Here is a 21,457-nt window from a genome sequence, read left to right on the forward strand (position 1 = left end):
ACTGGTGCTCCTAGCTTTTTATGCTGGTGGGACTGGTGCTCCTAGCTTTTTATGCTGGTGGGACTGGTGCTCCTAGCTTTTTATGCTGGTGGGACTGGTGCTACTGGCTTTTTATGCTGGTGGGACTGGTGCTACTGGCTTTTTATGCTGGTGGGACTGGTGCTACTGGCTTTTTCAGTTGACAGCATCACATGATTTGGTCGCACCAATTTTTCTCCTCTGTGCGGTGATAATGACCTGACCTACACTGAGTGTACAAAACATTAGGAACACCTGCTCTTTCTGTAACAGACTCGCTAGGTGAATCCAGGTGAAAACTATAGGCGCTTTTGATGTGTAGATGAAGGGGAGGAGACTGCTTAAAGGTTTTTTTTTGTTTTTGAGTTGAGACATGGATTGTGTATGTGTGCCATTCAGAGGGTGAATGGGTAAGACAAAATATTTAAGTGCCTTTTGAATGGGGTATGGTGTGTCAAGAACTGCAACACTGCTGGGTTTTTCACGCTAAACAGTTTCCTGTGTGTATCAAGAATGGTCCGCCACCCAAAAGACATCCTGCCAACTTGAAACAACTGTGGGAAGTATTGGAGTCAATATGGGCCAACATCCCTATGGAATGCTTTCTCCACCTTGTAGAGTCCATGCCCCGACGAATTGAGGCTGTTCTAAAGGCAAAAGGGGGTGCAACGCAATATTAAATTAGTATGCCCTTGTAGGGCTTGACATTCAGCTACATTTGTCACAGGCCTGAATGAAAAGAATACTGGCCCGGGATGCTCGCATCATTTTATGTTATATTTACTTTGTGGGCTGAGCAAGTAGCTTATAGCCTATAATGACCTTTCCTTCAAACACACACAATTACATTTTAACTTGACAATATCATATTTACATTGACTCATTGGAGGAAAAAAACAAAACTTGGAAAAGCGTGTTATTGTTAGTGATTTTTGAACAGTCATTCAATAGTTGTAGGGCCCTGTAAAATCAGTTTGATCTTTTGGTAAATTCAATTTTCAGTTTTCCTATTTTTTTTGTTGTCAGGTTTTCACTCTCAATCACAAGTCTGGCAACAATAAATAAAATAAAAGTGCAGGGTGTAGTTACCCTTTTTAAATCAATTGTCCACCTAGCAAGAGTTGTTTGGCTAGCTTTGTGTTTGTACTGTAGGTTTTATAGCTAGTCTCATGCTATTTTGTACATTTTGTCAAGAGGCTGAGAGAAAATTTTGCAGTTTAAAGGTAATTTCCTTTAATTAAAAAAAATGAATGACATGTTGATATGCTATCTGGGGGGCCCAACCTCTAGGGGGCTGTGGGGGTGTGCTATGCCAGTGGCTACCATATACAGTGTAGGCGACATGTGAGTTTGATGAACAAATGCCCTGCGATTGATACATCATTCTGCCAGGTAGCCCTACTTTGCAGTCAACATTTAATTGGGGAGATTTTTAGGGAAAGCCTTTAGAAATTATAATTCAATCGTGCATGATGACTGAAATGTGCATCGCGAAGATTTAACCAAGACGTCGGACGAAACATTTTGAATACCTGGTTTCGTACCCATCACCGTTTTGAGTAAATCTTGTTCATGAAACGTTTAACAATGTGAACCCAAAACTAACTTGACCGGCTACATTAAAAGTTGTGGTCGCACTGCCAAGTCAAAGGGTCACAAATGCAAGTGTTCTGGTCGTAGTTCTGAGCCCTGTCCTGGATTATGGGAGATTGACCTCGTTTAAAGAGCAGACAAATTGCATGGTGGGGGGAGAGAAAGCGAGAGGCTGCAGGCAGCAGCGACCTTTGGCACAGTAACCACACAGAGATGCTCTCTCCCTTTCCCCGTTTCTCTATGTGGAATGGGATAGAGATATCTAAAACCCTGTATTTACAGCTGGCTGCCTGCTGGGCCTGCCTGGTAGCGGTACTGAGGGGTTTGGGTTGCCTGGTAGCGGTACTGAGGGGTTTGGGTTGCCTGGTAGCGGTACTGAGGGGTTTGGGTTGCCTGGTAGCGGGACTGAGGGGTTTGGGTTGCCTGGTAGCGGGACTGAGGGGTTTGGGTTGCCTGGTAGCGGGACTGAGGGGTTTGGGTTGCCTGGTAGCGGGACTGAGGGGTTTGGGTTGCCTGGTAGCGGGACTGAGGGGTTTGGGTTGCCTGGTAGGGGACTGAGGGTTTGGGTTGCCTGGTAGCGGTACTGAGGGGGGTTTGGGTTGCCTGGTAGCGGGACTGACCTGAGGGGACTTTTGGGTTGCCTGGTAGCGGGACTGAGGGGGGTTGCCTGGTAGCGGGACTGGGTTGCCTGGTAGCGGTACTGAGGGTTTGGGTTGCCTGGTAGCGGTACTGAGGGGGGTTGCCTGGGCGGTGCCTGGTAGCGGTACTGAGGGGGTTGCCTGGGCTGCCTGGTAGCGGTACTGAGGGGGGTTGCCTGGGCGGTGCCTGGTAGCGGTACTGAGGGGTTTGGGTTGCCTGGTAGCGGTACTGAGGGGTTTGGGTTGCCTGGTAGCGGTACTGAGGGGTTTGGGTTGCCTGGTAGCGGTACTGAGGGGTTTGGGTTGCCTGGTAGCGGTACTGAGGGGTTTGGGTTGCCTGGTAGCGGTACTGAGGGGTTTGGGTTGCCTGGTAGCGGTACTGAGGGGTTTGGGTTGCCTGGTAGCGGTACTGAGGGGTTTGGGTTGCCTGGTAGCGGTACTGAGGGGTTTGGGTTGCCTGGTAGCGGTACTGAGGGTTTGGGTTGCCTGGTAGCGGTACTGGGGGTTTGCGGGTACTGGTACTGGGGTTTGGGTTGCCTGGTAGCGGTACTGAGGGGTTTGGGTTGCCTGGTAGCGGGTACTGAGGGGTTTGGGTTGCCTGGTAGCGGTACTGAGGGGTTGGGCTGCCTCGTAGCGGTACTGAGGGGTGGGCTGCCTCGTAGCGGTACTGAGGGGTTGGGCTGCCTCGTAGCGGTACTGAGGGGGTTGGGCTGCCTCGTAGCGGTACTGAGGGGGTTGGGCTGCCTCGTACTGGGGGGGGCTGCCTCGGCGGTACTGAGGGGGTTGGGCTGCCTCGTAGCGGTACTGAGGGGGTTGGGCTGCCTCGCAGCGGTACTGAGGGGGTTGGGCTGCCTCGCAGCGGTACTGAGGGGGTTGGGCTGCCTCGCTACTGAGGGGTTGGGCTGCCTCGTACTGGGGGGTTGGGCTGCCTCGTAGCGGTACTGAGGGGTTGGGCTGCCTCGTAGCGGTACTGAGGGGGTTGGGCTGCCTCGTAGCGGTACTGAGGGGGGCTTGGGCTGCCTGGTAGCGGTACTGAGGGGGTTGGGCTGGGACTGACTGGGGGTTTGGGCTGCCTGGTAGCGGGACTGAGGGGTTTGGGCTGCCTGGTAGCGGGACTGAGGGGGTTTGGGCTGCCTGGTAGCGGGACTGAGGGGGTTTGGGCTGCCTGGTAGCGGGACTGAGGGGGTTTGGGCTGCCTGGTAGCGGGACTGAGGGGTTTGGGCTGCCTGGTAGCGGGACTGAGGGGGGCTGCCTGGTGGGGACTGAGGGGGTTTGGGCTGCCTGGTAGCGGGACTGAGGGGGTTTGGGCTGCCTGGTAGGGGACTGAGGGGGTTTGGGCTGCCTGGTAGCGGGACTGAGGGGGTTGGGCTGCTGCCTGGGAGCTGGAATGCTTGGCCTGTGGGATATGGGGCTGTTTCTCAGGATGCCAGACCAGTAGACGAAGCGGGTTGTCATCAGATCATCTGGCAGATGTACTGACAGATGTAGGCTGCTGTACCTGCATGTAGAAAGCTTTTTTTGTATGCTGAAATGTGTTCACGTTTCATGTTAATTAACCATAATCTAATAAGTGGGTTTTTCACATCCAATGCTCCTGTCTCCATGCCTTGATCTATATTCTCAACGTGCGTAACCATAGCAATGTCATCAAAAGGGCACCCACCGCCACACACACAAAATCCAACCACCGAAGACATACCCCCTTCCTGAGTCCCACAATGCATCCCACCTTCGCTGTGCCAGTGCAGACTACGGAGAGGGTAAGAGTGGAGGTAGAGAGAGTGGCATGAGAATGGGGGGGGGCTGCTAAGTGTGGAACTAGGTCATTAAGCCAATGGGATTGACTGAAAATAATAAACGCTCTTCTTATCCACTACATACCAGCACAGTTTACTATAATATTAAAGACCTGAGTATATGTATTTCTGATTGCTGGACTGTTTTGTTTTCTCCTTCTCTATTCCTCTCTTAATGGTTAGCCATAGTGCTTTTAATACTGTCGTGGGGGGAGGGAGGCTGAGGTGGGTGAATGGGGTGTTACAGAGAGCGGGCAGTCACCATGGCACCAGTGGTATGAGGGACATGATAGGGTGGCCAGTTGGCACTGTTACCAATATGCCTGGGCTTATTTCTGGCAGAAGAGCGGGGGAGAGAAAGAGGAAGAATTTAAAGGAGAGCAAAATAAGAGAATGTATAAATAAAGGAGAGCGAGAAGAGGGATAGAGAAGGGTTAACAGCACTGAACTAAATGTCTCTCTGTATTCAGTCAACTACCTCCAGTGGAAAACTACCAGAACCCCACAACTGCAGTGCACACCCCTCTCTCACCCACACACAGAGAAAGCGATGGAAGGGGAATGAGAGAGAGATTGAGGGATACAGAAAGGCATGGAGAAAGAGACACACACCCTCCCACCATCCTGCAGAATAAAATTGTAGTCATTGCAGCAAGGGTACACACAGCTACCCACACTGCAATGTTTTTAGTCCAAGCTGTTTGACAAAGATCAGATTGCAGCCCACCTGTTGTCGATTTAATTTGATTGAATGCATGAATGAACAATTGTAGGATCTTAGGAGCAAACATCCCCTGTGTGTCTCTTTCTCTCTCCTCTCTCTGGGTATGTGTACGGTATCTTTGTCTATCTTGTAAGTCATGCATGCTTGAGAGGCATCTAAGGATCAGGTGGCAAAGCATGAATAGGTCAATGGCTGGTCTCCAGACCCCATTCTGATGTTGACTGTATTGGTTAGCAACTCCAATGCACCATGGATTTAAAATAAAAATAGATTACCACTTTCTTTTTACTGGATTTCAAATTCCACATTGTATTCTTTAGACATAACCAAACCATTATAATATTTAGGCTTACACCACTACAATAATGAGTAGCATAGTATATCTGTACACTAGAGGGTGCCAGACATCCACTCTTCACCCCATGCTCTGGCAAGACCTGGAATTTTCCATGCACTGAACTGAACGCAAGCAATGCCTGTTTAAATGTTTTTTATTTAAAAAATAAATAATTCTCCTTACTGCCCTGGCCAAGGAACAAACATCCCCTGTGTCTTTCTCTCTCCTCTCTCTGGGTATGTGTACGGTATCTTTGTCTATCTTGTAAGACATGCACGCTTGAGAGGCATCTAAGGATCAGGTGGCAAAGCATGAATAGGTCAATGGCTGGTCTCCAGACCCCATGCTGATGTAGGCTGTATTGGTTAACAACTCCAGGGCCTCTGACTGGGATTTAGCCTAGTTCTTGTTCAGGAGTCAGGAGCTGATGGGCTTGGTGTGTTGATTACATCCCTGCATATATTGGATGGTCTGAAGCTTGATAGTAAATCTGGTGCCTGGTTTATTATTTAGGGCCTAGGCTGGGTGTTATTTGGTGATCTCTCTTTTTCTTTGGCCCTTATGTAGGTCTAGTTCAAGTATGCACACAGTGAGGGTGTCAGGTGTGCTTTAGGGGTCCTGGTTTTGTGGTAACTCTGCCAGGTAACTCTGCCACAAATGTTTTGCTCATTACTTTCTTTCTACCTTCCAAACGTACCTCATATTTTGTGATAACCAAAGGGTCCTCTCCTTCAGTATTGAACTAAGCATGTAACTGTGTTGACAGTCATTGATGTACAAGTCATTTTTCATTCTGCACAACCCTAGGGAAATCAGTAGCCTGGTCAAACTGCGCACTGTGCCCAGCTTCTCACACTGACCAACGCCAGATAGGCAGCCTGTTCCTGATCTTGCACATCTGCACGGCACCTTCAGCATTCAAATGCTAAAATGGCCTGTGCAATATTAAGCTTTATTTGTTGAGTGACAACCTATGTCCTTTGCTAGGTGTTTGTTCTTATCTGTGTGCTGTTGAAAATGATGTTTTAGCGGAATAAACGTAACCTACTGGAGACAACTCCCATCTGGCTATACCTGCTGAACAGGGCTTACAATAGATTGTTCAGGTTTACCATCAGCAGTTGGTAGTTTTGCTTTAAACATCAGCGTATATGGTCATTTTTCGATTATACAGGGTGAAGTTGATCATTTAATAATGAGGAATCCCGTTTGTGCGGCACACAGCAAGCCCAAAGCGAGAGGAGAAAAGAAACCAACTCATCTTCAGAAAGGTCATAGCCATCTGATTGGGAGAGAAATCCAAAATTGTGCTATATTTTCATTGGCTATGTCGGAACTAATTTGTAAACTATAACTATTGATGCATTACTAACTCAAACACTTAACCTGCAAAATGTTAATTATCAAATCAAATCAAATTTATTTATATAGCCCTTCGTACATCAGCTGATATCTCAAAGTGCTGTACAGAAACCCAGCCTAAAACCCCAAACAGCAAACAATGCAGGTGTAAAAGCACGGTGGCTAGGAAAAACTCCCTAGAAAGGCCAAAACCTAGGAAGAAACCTAGAGAGGAACCGGGCTATGTGGGGTGGCCAGTCCTCTTCTGGCTGTGCCGGGTAGAGATTATAACAGAACATGACCAAGATGTTCAAATGTTCATAAATGACCAGCATGGTCAAATAATAATAAGGCAGAACAGTTGAAACTGGAGCAGCAGCACAGTCAGATGGACTGGGGACAGCAAGGAGCCATCATGTCAGGTAGTCCTGGGGCACGGTCCTAGGGCTCAGGTCCTCCGAGAGAGAGAAAGAAAGAGAGAATTAGAGAGAGCATATGTGGGGTGGCCAGTCCTCTTCTGGCTGTGCCAGGTGGAGATTATAACAGAACGTGGCCAAGATGTTCAAATGTTCATAAATGACCAGTATGGTTGAATAATAGTAAGGCAGAACAGTTGAAACTGGAGCAGGAGCATGGCCAGGTGGACTGGGGACAGCAAGGAGTCCTCATGTCAGGTAGTCCTGGGACATGGTCCTAGGGCCCAGGCCAGTTGAAACTGGAGCAGCAGCATGGCCAGGTGGACTGGGGACAGCAAGGAGTCATCATGTCAGGTAGTCCTGGGGCATGGTTCTAGGGCTCAGGTCCTCCGAGAGAGAGAAAGAAAGAGAGAAGGAGAGAATTAGAGAACGCACACTTAGATTTACACAGGACACCGAATAGGACAGGAGAAGTACTCCAGATAAACAAACTGACCCTAGCCCCCGACACATAAACTACTGCAGCATAAATACTGGAGGCTGAGACAGGAGGGGTCAGGAGACACTGTGGCCCCATCCGAGGACACCCCGGACAGGGCCAAACAGGAAGGATATAACCCCACCCACTTTGCCAAAGCACAGCCCCCACACCACTAGAGGGAAATCTTCAACCACCAACTTACCATCCTGAGACAAGGCCGAGTATAGCCCACAAAGATCTCCGACACGGTACAACCCAAGGGGTGGGGGGGAACCCAGACAGGCCGACCACAACAGTGAATCAACCCACCCAGGTGACGCATCCCCCCCAGGGACGGCACGAGAGAGCCCCAGCAAGCCAGTGACTCAGCCCCGTAACAGGGTTAGAGGCAGAGAATCCCAGTGGAAAAAGGGGAACCGGCCAGGCAGAGACAGCAAGGGCGGTTCGTTGCTCCAGAGCCTTTCCGTTCACCTTCCCACTCCTGGGCCAGACTACACTCAATCATATGACCCACTGAAGAGATGAGTCTTCAGTAAAGACTTAAAGGTTGAGACCGAGTTTGCGTCTCTGACATGGGTAGGCAGACCGTTCCATAAAAATGGAGCTCTATAGGAGAAAGCCCTGCCTCCAGCTGTTTGCTTAGAAATTCTAGGGACAATTAGGAGGCCTGCGTCTTGTGACCGTAGCGTACGTATAGGTATGTACGGCAGGACCAAATCAGAGAGGTAGGTAGGAGCAAGCCCATGTAATGCTTTGTAGGTTAGCAGTAAAACCTTGAAATCAGCCCTTGCTTTGACAGGAAGCCAGTGTAGAGAGGCTAGCACTGGAGTAATATGATCAAATTTTTTGGTTCTAGTCAGGATTCTAGCAGCCGTATTTAGCACTAACTGAAGTTTATTTAGTGCTTTATCCGGGTAGCCGGAAAATAGAGCATTGCAGTAGTCTAACCTAGAAGTGACAAAAGCATGGATTAATTTTTCTGCATCATTTTTGGACAGAAAGTTTCTGATTTTTGCAATGTTACGTAGATGGAAAAAAGCTGTCCTCGAAATGGTCTTGATATGTTCTTCAAAAGAGAGATCAGGGTCCAGAGTAACGCCGAGGTCCTTCACAGTTTTATTTGAGACGACTGTACAACCATTAAGATTAATTGTCAGATTCAACAGAAGATCTCTTTGTTTCTTGGGACCTAGAACAAGCATCTCTGTTTTGTCCGAGTTTAATAGTAGAAAGTTTGCAGCCATCCACTTCCTTATGTCTGAAACACATGCTTCTAGCGAGGGCAATTTTGGTGCTTCACCATGTTTCATTGAAATGTACAGCTGTGTGTCATCCGCATAGCAGTGAAAGTTTACATTATGTTTTCGAATAACATCCCCAAGAGGTAAAATATATAGTGAAAACAATAGTGGTCCTAAAACAGAACCTTGAGGAACACCGAAATGTACAGTTGATTTGTCAGAGGACAAACCATTCACAGAGACAAACTGATATCTTTCCGACAGATAAGACCTAAACCAGGCCAGAACATGTCCGTGTAGACCAATTTGGGTTTCCAATCTCTCCAAAAGAATGTGGTGATCGATGGTATCAAAAGCAGCACTAAGGTCTAGGAGCACGAGGACAGATGCAGAGCCTCGGTCCGATGCCATCAAAATGTCATTTACCACCTTCACAAGTGCCGTCTCAGTGCTATGATGGGGTCTAAAACCAGACTGAAGCATTTCGTATACATTGTTTGTCTTCAGGAAGGCAGTGAGTTGCTGCGCAACAGCCTTCTCTAAAATCTTTGAGAGGAATGGAAGATTCGATATAGGCCGATAGTTTTTTATATTTTCTGGGTCAAGGTTTGGCTTTTTCAAGAGAGGCTTTATTACTGCCACTTTTAGTGAGTTTGGTACACATCCAGTGGATAGAGAGCCGTTTATTATGTTCAACATAGGAGGGCCAAGCACAGGAAGCAGCTCTTTCAGTAGTTTAGTTGGAATAGGGTCCAGTATACAGCTTGAAGGTTTAGAGGCCATGATTATTTTCATCATTGTGTCAAGAGATATAGTACTAAAACACTTGAGCGTCTCTCTTGATCCTAGGTCCTGGCAGAGTTGTGCAGACTCAGGACAACTGAGGTTTGGAGGAATACGCAGGTTTAAAGAGGAGTCCGTAATTTGCTTTCTAATAATCATAATCTTTTCCTCAAAGAAGTTCATGAATTTATCACTGCTAAAGTGCAAGTCATCCTCTCTTGGGGAATGCTGCTTTTTAGTTAGCTTTGCCACAGTATCAAAAAGGAATTTCGGATTGTTCTTATTTTCCTCAATTAAGTTAGAAAAATAGGACGATCGAGCAGCAGTAAGGGCTCTTCGGTACTGCACGGTACCATCCTTCCAAGCTAGTCGGAAGACTTCCAGTTTGGTGTGGCGCCATTTCCGTTCCAATTTTCTGGAAGCTTGCTTCAGAGCTCGGGTATTTTCTGTGTACCATGGAGCTAGTTTCTTATGAGACATTTTTAGTGGGTGATGGTGATTTCAGAACCAAAGTGGGGGACTAAAAACGGCCTACATTGTCCGTAATCTGATAGTGGTAGATCTCGAATCTGGTAGTGGGGTGGTAGATGTCTAGTCTCCCTTATGGCTCTAATCTGATAGTGGTAGTGGGGTGGTAGATGTCTAGTCTCCTTTATGGCTCTAATCTGATAGTGGTAGTGGGGTGGTAGATGTCTAGTCTCCTTTATGGCTCTAATCTGATAGTGGTAGTGGGGTGGTAGATGTCTAGTCTCCCTTATGGCTCTAATCTGATAGTGGTAGTGGGGTGGTAGATGTCTAGTCTCCCTTATGGCTCTAATCTGATAGTGGTAGATCTCGAATCTGGTAGTGGGGTGGTAGATGTCTAGTCTCCCTTATGACTCTAATCTGATAGTGGTAGTGGGGTGGTAGATGTCTAGTCTCCCTTATGGCTCTAATCTGATAGTGGTAGTGGGGTGGTAGATGTCTAGTCTCCCTTATGACTCTAATCTGATAGTGGTAGTGGGGTGGTAGATGTCTAGTCTCCCTTATGGCTCTAATCTGATAGTGGTAGTGGGGTCTCCCTTATGGTAGATGTCTAGTCTCCTTATGGCTCTAATCTGATAGTGGTAGTGGGGTGGTAGATGTCTAGTCTCCCTTATGGCTCTAATCTGATAGTGGTAGTGGGGTGGTAGATGTCTAGTCTCCCTTATGGCTCTAATCTGATAGTGGTAGTGGGGTGGTAGATGTCTAGTCTCCCTTATGGCTCTAATCTGATAGTGGTAGTGGGGTGGTAGATGTCTAGTCTCCCTTATGGCTCTAATCTGATAGTGGTAGTGGGGTGGTAGATGTCTAGTCTCCTTATGGCTCTAATCTGATAGTGGTAGTGGGGTGGTAGATGTCTAGTCTCCTTATGGCTCTAATCTGATAGTGGTAGTGGGGTGGTAGATGTCTAGTCTCCTTATGGCTCTAATCTGATAGTGGTAGTGGGGTGGTAGATGTCTAGTCTCCCTTATGGCTCTAATCTGATAGTGGTAGTGGGGTGGTAGATGTCTAGTCTCCTTCATGGCTCTAATCTGATAGTGGTAGTGGGGTGGTAGATGTCTAGTCTCCCTTATGGCTCTAATCTGATAGTGGTAGTGGGGTGGTAGATGTCTAGTCTCCCTTATGGCTCTAATCTGATAGTGGTAGTGGGGTGGTAGATGTCTAGTCTCCCTTATGGCTCTAATCTGATAGTGGTAGTGGGGTGGTAGATGTCTAGTCTCCCTTATGGCTCTAATCTGATAGTGGTAGTGGGGTGGTAGATGTCTAGTCTCCCTTATGGCTCTAATCTGATAGTGGTAGTGGGGTGGTAGATGTCTAGTCTCCCTTATGGCTCTAATCTGATAGTGGTAGTGGGGTGGTAGATGTCTAGTCTCCCTTATGGCTCTAATCTGATAGTGGTAGTGGGGTGGTAGATGTCTAGTCTCCCTTATGGCTCTAATCTGATAGTGGTAGTGGGGTGGTAGATGTCTAGTCTCCCTTATGGCTCTAATCTGATAGTGGTAGATTTCTAATCTCCCTTATGGCTCTAATCTGATAGTGGTAGATTTCTAATCTCCCTTATAGCTCAGATCAGGTGCCTACATAGTATACCACACACACACACACACACACACACACACACACACACACACACACACACACACACACACACACACACACACACACACACACACACACACACACACACACACACACACACACACACACACACACACACACACACACACGCACGTCAGCTCAGAGAGGCCCAGCTCATGGGCTCCATCTTCAGCAGATTTTAATTTAGAATGGAAAATAAATGTATGTTTGCAACAAATGTTTGTGCATGGAATCGTATAGCACTGAATCACATCGATTCATTCTCTAATCAAACCGGATTGTTTCAAACTAAAACATATATCGGAGCCCATGCCAAGAGTGTGCAAAGCTGTCAGCAAGGCGGCTACTTTGAAGAATCTCAAATATAAAATCTATTTAGATTTAACACTTTTTTTTGGTTACTACATGATTCCATATGTGTTATTTCATAGTTTGTCTAAAATATAATTCTACAATGTAGGAAGTACTAAAAATAAAGGACAACCCTTGAATGAGTAGGTGTTCTAGAACTTTTGACTGGTAGTGTACAGAGGGCTGGTTTCCTAGAATCATCTTAGTTCAATACTAGGCTTAATCTGTGACTGGGAAACGGCCCTGTGTGTGTGAGTGAGAAGGGGAGAACTACTCATTCAGACAATACGACTTGCTAAATTTCATGTTCACGGTCTCTTAGATTGATCCTTGTGTTTGTCTACTGTCTAAGGCTTGGTCTATAAGCCCTTGAAGGGATTGTACTCTGCACAGTGACGTGCTCTCACCTTTCTGTAGGCCTAAGCCTTGAAACACTGTAAAGACTTTGCCTTAATATGGATGTTGTTGTTCAGTATTTTTCCTCCAGTCTTTCTCAGTGTTTGTTGTGTGAGTGGAGCGTGGGACATCTGACACTGTACCAAAATGGTCAGTGCTATCCTTGGGACCTCCCTACCCTACACTGGGTGGTGGCACACGTGAGTGTTGTCTCTATGACATCTGCCCAAGTAGACAGAACCCACACGTGTTTTCTTTTTGAAAGAGGAAATATGAGTGTTCCTCTTTTCTAAAGTCAGCGGTTATTAAAAATGTGAAGACGAGAGGGGGGATTACGGAAACCACGTCTCAGCGGTATGAAACACGTGTGTACGTATTTGAGGATCTGTTGATTGCCTATTCTCTGTGTGTGTGTACCACTAGTGCTGATGTCCTAGCAGTAGGTGGTCAGTTTCAAACATAGCAGAAAGTCTGACTCGGGTCTCTATCCCTCATTCTAACTGATGATGATGAACCGGACAGCCATTACTGAGCTAACATAACATCCTGTTCATCATGTTCTTTCTCCCTCTGTGTTTGAGTCCCGGGTCCCTCACAACACGACACGCCCTCGGCTCCACCAGTCAACCACTCAAGTAATGCATAGATTACCTCACACCACTGTCGGCACGACGACTGACCTACTCTTAGCTACAGTACATACTGTTACTGCACAGTCATCAGGATGGCATGTCTTATCATTTTTGTCTGAGAGCGTGAGACCGGTAGTTATCTAGAGAACGTTGTGTGAATACACATAGGTTTTAAAGTCTTAGGTGGTTAAACAGGGTTTCATCTTAAACCAAACCCTCTTTGTCCTATCCTAACCATGACCCCTTGCCACACTAGAGAAATCCCTTCAGTTTGTCATATTATTTGTCCACAGATGGCCTGGATTTTAGCTGAGCTGGTGGAGGTGGTGGACATGTGTAGAATTTGTGACACCACCACTGATCATGATTGATGTTACATCAAGCGCTTGAAAGTACAGACTAGTGTAGCGAGTTTCCCCATGGATAGTCTACAGTTTGTATGGATCGGCCCTATATCCTACAATTGATGACAAGTTCAGGAATGGAATATGACAGGCATCCATCCTCAAAGAAGACTAGAGAGACTGCATCCAACCCATGTCATCATGGATTGATTAGGTGGTGCTGGTTCTAATGCTGAGGTGGTGAACAGTGGAGCTTTGTAAGAGCTTTATAGTGGGTGTGAAGGCTTACTGCGGGCTTATGTAACTGGTGTTCACAACAGAGCATCAGAACTAGGCTGGGTTCAAAATTCCATTTCAGATCTCGGAGGACAAAGTTTACATTAGGCTGAAAATGTTTGGAAACAATGCTGTTTGTCGTGTAGTGATGGCACAGGGAGAGGAGAAGGAGGAGCATGGAGGCCTGACGAGAGGGGCAAGTGAGATACAGACAGCAAAAGAGGAAGTGGAATGAAAAGTTGAGAGGATATAACCGAGAAGAGGGAGGAAAATAAAAAATCTAGTCGGGCAGAAAGATCTCGGGAGAGGCACAGAAAAGGAGATGAAAGGAGAGGGAGGATAATAGTTTCTGAGGATTGCTCGGACAGGGCAGGCTGAGACCTAAAGAGAGAAGGAAAAACAACTTTTCCTGCTCTAATCTATCATTTGTTGGCAGCGTGCCACACCCTGTCTGTTTCTCAGTTGTTGTTGCAGTCAACACACACGGAACTGAACCCCTTATGAAACCAGAGGGGTATCCTATGACGCAAGTTAGATCTATTCGATTTATAAAGCTAGCCAGCTTCAGTACTGCGTACAGTGTATTCGGACACGGACTTTTTCCACATTTTGTTACGTTACAGCCTTACTCTAAAATGGATCAAATCATTTTTTAATAAACTGAAATCTAACATTTTGCGTACGAATACAGACCCTTTACTCAGTACTGTCTTGGCAACGATTACAGCCTAGAGTCTTATTGGGTATGACGCAACAAGCTTGGCATGCCTGTTTCACTCATTCTTCTCTGCAGATCCTCTCCAGCTCTGTCAGGTTGGATGAGAAGTGTCGCTGCAGAGCTATTTTCAGGTCCCTCCAGAAATGTTAGATCTGGTTCAAGTCCAGGCTCTGGCTGGGCCACTCAAGCACATTGAGACTTGTCCCGAAGCCACTCCTGTGCTGTCTTGGCTGTGTGCTTAGGGTTGTTGTCCTGTTGGAAGGTGAACCTTTGCCCCTGTCTGAGGTCCTGAACACTCTGGAGTAGGTTTTCATCAAGGATCTCTCTGTACTTTGCTCTGTTCATCTTTCCCACGATCCTGACTAGTGTCACAGACCCTGCCGCTGAACCACTTCCCCACAGCATGATGCTGTCGCCACCATGCTTCACCATAGGGGTGGTGCCAGGTTTCCTCCAGACATTACGCTTGGCATTCAGGCCAAAGGGTTCCATCTTGGTTTCATCAGACCAAATAATCTTGTTTATCTTGGTCTGAGAGTCCTTTCCTTTAGGTGCCTTTTGGCATACTCCCAAGTGGGCTGTCATGTGCCATTCACTGAGGTGTGCCTTCTGTCTGGCCACTAACGTAAAGGCATGATTGGTGGAGTGCTGCAGAGATGGTTGTCCTTCTGGATGGTTCTCCCATCTCATCAATAGGAGCTCTGTTAGAGTGACCATTAGGTCCTTGGTCAGTGAGGTGACCAAGGCCCTTCTCCCCTGATTTGCTCAGTTTGGCCGGGCGTCCAGCTCTAGGAGTCTCAGTGGTTCCGAACGTCTTCTATTTCTTCTATTTAAGAATGATAGATTGAGGAACAATTTTTATTTAATCAATTTTAGAATAAGGCCGTAATGGAAGAAGTCAAGTGGCCTGAATACTTTCCGAATGCACTGCATGTGTGTTTCTGTGTACAGGTGGCCATCTGAGAAACATGCTGTCATCACCCATTCTTTCCTCACTAATATTTCTCCTCTCATCAGTTCTCTCAGAAAATGCAAACACACACATAACAGAACAACCGAGTCTTTTTGGTTTTGCCTGTAGCAAGCTAGTTGTCATATTGGATAATTTATGTTGTCATTTTATAACATCTGTGGAATTAAGGTTTGTTATGCTCATGAGAATACTTTTTTTGGAACAGATTTGGTCAGTTTCAATGAACACTCAAATATTTTGAGGGCTCTTCCTGTAATGACTTTCTATTACATAAATCAACTGTGGAGAGGGACGAGGGAAGTAACTGCTGAGAGAGGGATGTTTGTTCTTTGTGTGTGTGTGTGTGTGTGTGTGTGTGTGTGTGTTAAGATGTTTTCTGTGGGATGTACAGTGTCCTTTTCTGAGGTGGTTGTCGAGCTGGTGATGCCTCATCATGGCAGTGTGCTGAACACATCTGTTATGAGCCCTCCACACCCTGACATCAGCTTACTCAGTAACTCTGGACACTGTGTGTGTTAAGAGCGGATTTGTGTGTGTCTGAGTCTCCTCCCTTCTGCAGGCATGCATCCAGTTCCTATTAATACTAGGGTCTGACCTCTCCTTTATTCTCTCCATCCATCATCCTGAAGACTTGCAGAAAACAGTGAGAGAACAGAGAGAGCAGCAAAACAACAAGCTCGCTCCTCCCCCTCAGCCGCTCCCATTGGCTCAGACACACAGCCTGATCTGGCTGTCATTGGCCAGATGCAGACACACCTCCTAGAATCTGTTTGTGTTCTGCAAGAAACATAACTAACAGTCAAGGGAGGGGTGAGATATATAAGGGGGGGGTGTAGATTGGATATGGGATTCTCGAAAACATCCATTGAACCATTTTCAAAAACTTCTAGGAAACGTGTGTGTGTGTATGTGTGTGTGAGAGAGAGAAACCAGGCCAACCTTATTTAGTCAGCAGTATTTATGGGCCCCTGTGCTCAACTGGGGGCGTGTTGTTTCCCCTTTTAAAAAAGGTTGGCCAACAACTTGGACTTAAATAACTCCGTACACACACAGTAGATCTTTGTTTAGATAGAAAAAGCAACATCTTCATAGCTGCAATAATGCTAACGATGTTGACTTGTTTTTGTGGTTGAATAGCCCAACTGTGTAACCAACAGACCTGAATCACCGCCTGCTATTCAAGTGTCAATCTGTCAACTTACAGTGCCTTCAGAAAGTATTCAAACATTGTGTTGTTACAACGTGAATTTAAAATGGATTACATTTAGATTTTGTGTCATTGATCTACACACCATACCCCGTAATGTCACAATTTTGTTTTTATAAATGTTTACAAATTAATTACAAAGAAAAGTCTTGACCCTTTTTGTTATGGCAAGTTACATGAGTACAAATGTTGCTTAACAAGTCACATAGGTTCCATGTACTTACTCAGTGTGCAATAATAGTGGTTAATTTGACATTTGAATGACTACCTGATCTCTGTACCTCACACACAGTTATCTTTAAGGTCCCTCAGTTGAGCAGTGAATTTCAAACAGATTCAACCAGGGAGGTAAAAAAAAAAAAATCCAACATTGAAAATCACTGAGTATGGTAAAGTTATTAATAACACTTTGGATGGTGTATCAATACACCCAGTTACTATAAAGATTCAGGTCTCCTTCCTAAAAAAAAATCTCCAATGGTGATTTTAAATGGCTGTGATAGAACTAAGGATAGATCAACAACATTCTAGTTACTCCACAATACTAACCTAATTGACAGAGTGTAGTAAAGAAGCCTGTATAGAAGAAAAGTATTCCTAAACATGTATCCTGTTTGCGATTCCCTTTCCCAATAAGGCACTAAATTAGTACTGCAAAAGAAATGAGAAAACAAATATTTTTGTTGGTCCTGAAAACAAAACCTTATGTTTGGGGCAAACTCAACACATCACTGAGTACCACTCTTAGTCTTTTCAAGCATGTTGGTGGCTGCATCTTGTTATGGGAATTCTTGTCATTTTTTTTTAGGCTGGAAGAAACTGAATGGCGCAGGAAAATAACCTAAAACTCAAGCCCAAGTATACACCAGAGTTGCTTACCAAGACAACATTGAATGTTCCTGAGTGGCCTAGTTACAGTTTTGACTTAAATCAGCTTGAGAATCCACCACTTAAAAATGGCTGTCTAGCATCAACAACCAACTTGACAGAGCTTGAAGAATTATGAAAATAATAATGGGAAAATATTGTACAGTCCAGGTGTGCAAAGCTCTTACCCAATAAGACTAACAGATGTAATCATTGCAAAGGTGATTCTAATAATAGTATGTCTTGACTCAGGTTGAATACTTATCAAGATACTGTATAATAGTGTTTCATTTTTCATACACTTTTTAAAATAAATCTTAAGAATAGTGGCCTAGAAGGTTTGGTGGGTCTGGTACAGTAGGTCCGGTACAGTAGGTTTGTGGAGGGGCTCCTGACCAGAACAGAGACTGAGTGGACCTGCTTTCTGGTTATCTATTGCTGGTGTTCATAGACTCAGGGGTGATGGTGGGGTCAAGGCCTGTTCAGGTCTTATTTTGAAATCGGAGTGAGATATAGGGAGATTTTGGCCTTGTTCCAATATATCTAGGAAATTCATCTGTCTTTCTTTAAGAACAGACTGTTCTGAGAGGGACTGGATTGGTTAGTCCTGGGTCATAGGCAGCTGAGCGGTTCTGGTCTCTATATACCAGAATAGGTTTGCCACTATGTATCATTGTGTATGTGCTTGCTCATATGTGCATATTATTGCATACCTTTGTGTGTTCTCTGTCGTGTGTGTGTGTGTGTGTGTGTGTGTGTTGTTCACATAAACCAGGTCAAGGGCGGGGATGTGTGCCACTAGTGTTATGAAAGTGGAGAGCACCGTGTCAACCCATCCTTGTTTACCACTTCCCAAGTGTGTGTGTGTGTGTGTGTGTGTGTGTGTGTGTGTGTGTGTGTGTGTGTGTGTGTGTGTGTGTGTGTGTGTGTGTGTGTGTGTGTGTGTGTGTGTGTGTGTGTGTGTGTGTGTGTGTGTGTGTGTGTGTGTGTGTGTGTGTGGTATGTGTTATTGATAGCTATTAAAAACCCTTTGGATCGCATGCAGGGGTGTGTAAAGGGGGTGTGTGCGCATGTTTCTGCGCATATTTTTCACAGAGCACTTCTTGCCAATGTGACCGAGGCTAAAGGTGGAGCCAGGAGACCATAACTCTCATAGTCTGAGCTGCTATTCACAATGTCCCCACTGTGGGGGTAAAACACACCTCCATTTTCCATGTTGCTTATAGGGCTGGGAATTTCCAGGGACATCACAATACGATATTATCACAATACTTTAGTGATGATACGATATGTTTTGCGATTCTCAATTCTATATGTATTGCAATTCGAAACTGATTTTATTGCGATTCGGTGTTCCAAACATATTTCTCACCATATGTCTGCTGCAGAGGAACAAGAGAAGCCATGAGAACGTTTTGATCAGTCAAGGAAATAAAAGTGCTGAAAACAAATTGGCTTCCCAATTAACATGGTGAACAAGCTATGAAGGTGTGCAGGTACAGCCAACTAGCACCAAAATAACATTGTCGATATGATATCGTCAAAAAGGATATCCTGTACTGTATGGATAATTCCCCCCCCCGATCATTATTTGTTTATGGGTGCATTTCACACACTTTTTGCATTCTAATTGGTTTGTAAGGCTTATATGGTTTGTAAGGACCTTATATGTCACTTAACCAGCCACCTTACTGTATGTAACTCAAATGTCTTACATCATCTGATATCTCAAAGTGCTGTACAGAAACCAAGCCTAAAACACCAAACTGAAAGCAATGCAGGTATAGAAGCATTGGCTAGGAAAAACTCCCTAGAAAGTCCAAAACCTAGGAAGAAACCTAGAGAGGAACCAGGCTATGAGGGGTGGCCAGTCATCTTCTGGCTGTGCCGGGTGGAGATTATAACAGAACATGGCCAAGATGTTCAAGTGTTCATAAATGACCAGCATGGTCAAATAATAAGAATCACAGTAGTTGTCGAGGGTGCAGCAAGTCAGAACCTCAGGAGTAAATGTCAGTTGGCTTTTCATAGCCGATCATTAGGAGTATCTCTACCGCCCTTGCTGTATCTAGAGAGTTGAAAACAGCAGATCTGGGACAGGTAGCACGTCCGGTGAACAGGTCAGGGTTCCATAGCCGCAGGCAGAACAGTTGAAACTGGAACAGCAGCACGGCCAGGTGGACTGGGGACAGCAAGGAGTCATCAGGCCAGGTAGTCCTGAGGCATGGTCCTACGGCTCAGGTCCTCCGAAAGAGAGAATTAGAGAGGGCACACTTAAATTCACACAGGACACCGGATAAGACAGGAGAAGTACTCCAGATATAACAGACGGACCCTAGCCCCCTGACACATGAACTACTGCAGCATAAATACTGGAGGCTGAGACAGGAGGGGTCAGGAAACACTGTGTCCCCATCCGATGATACCCCCGGACAGGACCAAACAGGAAGGATATAACCCCACCCACTTTGCCAAAGCACATCCCCCACACCACGAGAGGGATATCTTCAACCACCAACTTACCATCCTGAGACAAGGCCGAGTATAACCCACACAGATCTCCGCCCAGGCACAACCCAAGGGGGGGCGCCAACTCAGACAGGAAGATCACGTCAGTGACTCAACCCACTCAAGTGACGCACCCCTCCCAGGGACGGCATGAAAGAGCACCAGTAAGCCAGGGACTCAGCCCCTGTAATAAGGTTCGAGGCAGAGAATCCCAGTGGAGAGCGGGAAACCGACCAGGCAGAGACAGCAAGGGCGGTTCGTTGCTCCAGTGCCTTTCCGTTCACATTCCTGGGCCAGACTACACTCAATCATATGACCCATTGAAGAGATGCGTCTTCAGTAAAGACTGTAAAAACAACCCCCCCGTCCTTATGTCACTTAACCAGCCACCTTACTGTATGCAACACAATCCCCCCCCGTCCTTGTCACTTAACCAGCCACCTTACTGTATGCAACACAACCCCCCCGTCCTTATGTCACTTAACCAGCCACCTTACTGTATGCAACACAACCCCCCGTCCTTATGTCACTTAACCAGCCACCTTACTGTATGCAACACAACCCCCTGTCCTTATGTCACTTAACCAGCCACCTTACAGTATGCAACACAACCCCCCCCGTCCTTATGTCACTATCCCCCATGTTGTCAGCTCCCTCCTGTGTTGTGTTTGTGAGAGTAGCTGTTGTTCACGCTTGTCTGTGCATGCTGGCTTGTAGAGCTGTTGATTCCATCCCCACCAGATTGCTGTCAGTTGTTTACATTGTGTGTGACATGCTTGGGCATGTTTGTCTCAAACCTCTAGCAGTATGGCTGTATAGTAGGCCAACATGTCCTGTTCCCCTCACTGTTAGTCAGTGCATGCCTGTTTCACTAGGCATTCTGTTCTCTCATTCTGGATGTCTACAAGTTCAACTTGAAACTTTTCACATATAGACAGTTTCCTACTGTTCCATGTTCTGTTACATATACAGTACCAGTTGAAAGTTTGGACACCTCATTCCAGGGTTTTTCTTTTTATGTTCATTACAATGTTCTACGTTGTAGAATAATAGTAAAGACATCCAAACTATCAAATGACACACATGGAATCATGTAGTAACCAAAAAAGTTTTAGACAAATCCAAATAAATTTGAGATTATTCAAAGTAGCCACCCTTTGCCTTGATGAGAGCTTTGCATACTCTTGGCATTCTCTCAACAGCTTCAAGAGATGGTCACTTGCGTTTGAGCCAATCAGTTGTGTTGTGGCAAGGTAGGGGTGGTATACAGAAGATAGAACTATTTGGTAAAAGACCAAGTCCATTTTATGGCAAGAACAGCTCAAATAAGCAAAGAGAAACAGTCCATAATTACTTTAAGACATGAAGGTCAGTCAATTCGGAAAATTAAGAACTTTGAAAGTTTCTTCAAGTGCAGTCACAAAAACCATCATGCGCTATGATGAAACTGGCTCTCATAAGGACCTTTCATGGTCGAATTGCTGCAAAGAAACCACTATTAAAGGACACCACTAAGAAGAAGGGACTTGCTTGGGCCAAGAAACACAAGCAATGGACATTAGACCGGTGAAATCTATCCTTTGGTCTGATGAGTCCAAATGTGAGACTTGGTTCCAACCGCCAAAATTTGAGAGACGCAGAGTAGGTTGAACGGATGAGCTCCGCATGTGTGGTTCCCACCGTGAAGCATGGAGGA

At 45.8% G+C, this 21,457-nt stretch overlaps 1 protein-coding gene across 2 annotated transcripts in view; it reads left to right on the forward strand.

Moving 5' to 3' along the window:
- The window catches only part of sesn1 (sestrin 1), a 74,567-nt gene that overhangs the window by 8,811 nt on the left and 44,299 nt on the right, over window positions 1-21,457 (forward strand). The window lies entirely within an intron of this gene.

Source organism: Oncorhynchus gorbuscha, linkage group LG14, assembly GCF_021184085.1.
Source record: "Oncorhynchus gorbuscha isolate QuinsamMale2020 ecotype Even-year linkage group LG14, OgorEven_v1.0, whole genome shotgun sequence".
Taxonomy (NCBI): domain Eukaryota; kingdom Metazoa; phylum Chordata; class Actinopteri; order Salmoniformes; family Salmonidae; genus Oncorhynchus; species Oncorhynchus gorbuscha.